The sequence below is a fragment of the Strigops habroptila genome, chromosome W (genome assembly GCF_004027225.2).
Source record: "Strigops habroptila isolate Jane chromosome W, bStrHab1.2.pri, whole genome shotgun sequence".
Taxonomy (NCBI): domain Eukaryota; kingdom Metazoa; phylum Chordata; class Aves; order Psittaciformes; family Psittacidae; genus Strigops; species Strigops habroptila.
This window is the reverse complement of record NC_044301.2, coordinates 5531081-5533738: the sequence shown is the minus strand read 5'-3', so window position 1 is coordinate 5533738 and position 2658 is coordinate 5531081.

Genomic DNA, 2658 nt, shown 5'->3' with positions numbered 1-2658 from the left:
CATTGGTGGTAGCAGTAGTGGTTTTGTATTACACCTTAGTTGCGGGACTGCTCTTATCTCAACCCGTGGGAGTTACATTCTTCCCATTCTCCTCCCCATCCCTCCGGGAGTGGGGGGAGGAAGAAGGGGGGGAGTGAGCGAGCGGCTGCGTGGTTCTGAGTTACCGGCTGGGCTCAAACCATGACAGATCTTTTTGGCGCCCAACGTGGGGCACGAAGGGTTGAGATAACGACAGATCTGACCAGAGTGTGTCTAATCATATTTGTGATAAGCATTCATTGTTACTACTCATCACAATGGTGATTATTTGGCTCTCAGAGTTGTTGCGCTTGATCTCAGAGTTTCAGCATGTTGTACCTTACTTACAGCCACTATTTGCTGTTTTAGTGTTTATCAGCTGGGGGGCCTGGGCTAAGGTTCTTGTTTCACTGTACTTCATGGTAATGACTTGTAATACAATAGACTCATTGATCATGAAACTGGTCTGGTTTGTGCTTCCAGCGTGGCCATCACCTCTATACATTGGGAGGTATATAATGAAATATTTTAGCAATTGCATATCTTTTTTTTTCTCCTCGGGGGGTAAACTTACGAAGGAAGCATTCTCTTTCACCCCCCGTTCCCCCACCAGCCTATTTGCAACAGCAGTTGAGAGTTCTGAAGGTTTTAGATGGCCTTTGAGTACCCTTGAAACCTGCCTGCTGATTGTGCTGGGGATCAGCATGTTGGCAAACATACGGAGTGTGTTTTACCCACGGCCATCCCGTCCTGGGAACATCCTAATTCGTTTAATCTCAAAAATTCAGCAGTATCAGGTTCGAATCTGGTCTAGGATTAGACGACGACATAGGAGGACCACCAAGAGATTTTCCCTGAGGCTGGACAGTTATGAGTGGCAGGGTGTGTGGGATAGTATGGGCAAGTATCTAGGCCAGTGGGCCCCTCCAGTGCTTTGGAACTTCACCACTGAACAAGTGCAACATCCAGAAAAACTAGTAAAACACTTAAACGAGGTGTGCTGTCGTCCTGGTTATACCAGAGAGGTACAAATCATGGCAACGTGCTGGGGCTTGGCCTATGCCTAGAGAGCCCTGCTCAACACTATCCAGCACCTTCAAAGGGAAAAAAATGTCTCTGGATCTGATGGCAAAGCAACAGACAACGCAGCTATGCCAACTACAAGCACAGCAGCTACTCAGACCCTGACCACAACAGACAACGCAACTACTCCAATTTCAAATACAGCAGCTACACCAACCCCAGTGACAAGCACAGCAGCTACTCAAACCCCGACAGCAAAAGACAATGCAGCTGTTGGTGTTACTCAACTTCCAAGCACAACAGCTGCACCAACCCCAGCAATAGACATTGCAACCACTCCAATCCTAGTGGCAGACACTGCAGCCACTCCAACCACAGTGACAAACACTGCAGCTAAACCAAATGGCCAGTTTGTGACAATGTCTGTTGCCCCTGTAAGCAAAAGCAGACGAGAGGCACAAAGAGCAACCCGCGAAGCGAAGAAAGATGAAGACCCAATGCCATTACTACATGCAACAGCATCTGAACAAGAGTTACTACTACGTGGGTCAGAGGAAGAGGACGAAGAAGAAGAGGTCACTTCTCGACCCTGGACCTCAACCGAGCTGCGGAATATGCGAAAAGATTTCACCCGTCTTCCAGGGGAGCACATTGTCACCTGGTTGCTCCGATGCTGGGACAATGGGGCCGACGGTCACGAACTAGAAGGTAGGGAAGCCAAGCAGCTGGGATCACTTGCTAGGGAAGGAGGAAGTGACAAAGCGATTGCAAGAGAGAAGCGAGCCCTCAGTCTTTGGAGGCGGCTCCTGGCAGCTGTGAAGGCAAGGTTTCCCTACAAAGATGATATTACCAGTCGCTCAGCCAACTGGACCACGATAGAGAAAGGCATCCAGTCCTTGAGGGAATCAGCCATTCTAGAGATGATCTATCGTAGGCCAGATGCCAGGAACACATCCGTAGATCCAGATGAAGTCGAATGTACACGACCCATGTGGCGGAAACTTACACGGAGTGCGCCATCATCATATGCCCACACATTGGCATCAATGACCTGGAATGACGGAATATCACCAACAGTGGATTGCCTGATTCGTCAACTCTACACTAGTACAACTGTAGTGGTAGGACAAGGGGTAATGGGTTCAAACTTAAACAGGGGAAGTTTAGACTAGATATAAGGAAGAAGTTCTTTACAGTGAGGGTGGTGAAGCTCTGGAATGGGTTGCCCAGGGAGGTTGTGGATGCTCCATCCCTGGCGGTGTTCAAGGCCAGGTTGGACAGAGTCTTGAACCATGTGGTTTAGGGCAAGGTGTCCCTGCCCATGGCAGGGGGGTTGGAACTAGATGATCTTAAGGTCCTTTCCAACCCTTACGATTCTATGATTCTACGATTCTATGAACTCTGAGAGTTCGAAGACAATCTCACCCCTTCCATTATTTCAGCTGTGGAAAAACTGTCCCAGGAATTCAAACAATTGAGAGACAATTTCTCCGATCTATCCAGCTCCCCACGCGTACTAACCCATGTCTCAGCTATTAACAGAAGGCGCCCTACTGCTCGAGAAAGAAAATATACGAGGTACACGCCACGGGCCACCCTATGGTTTTACCTGCGGGA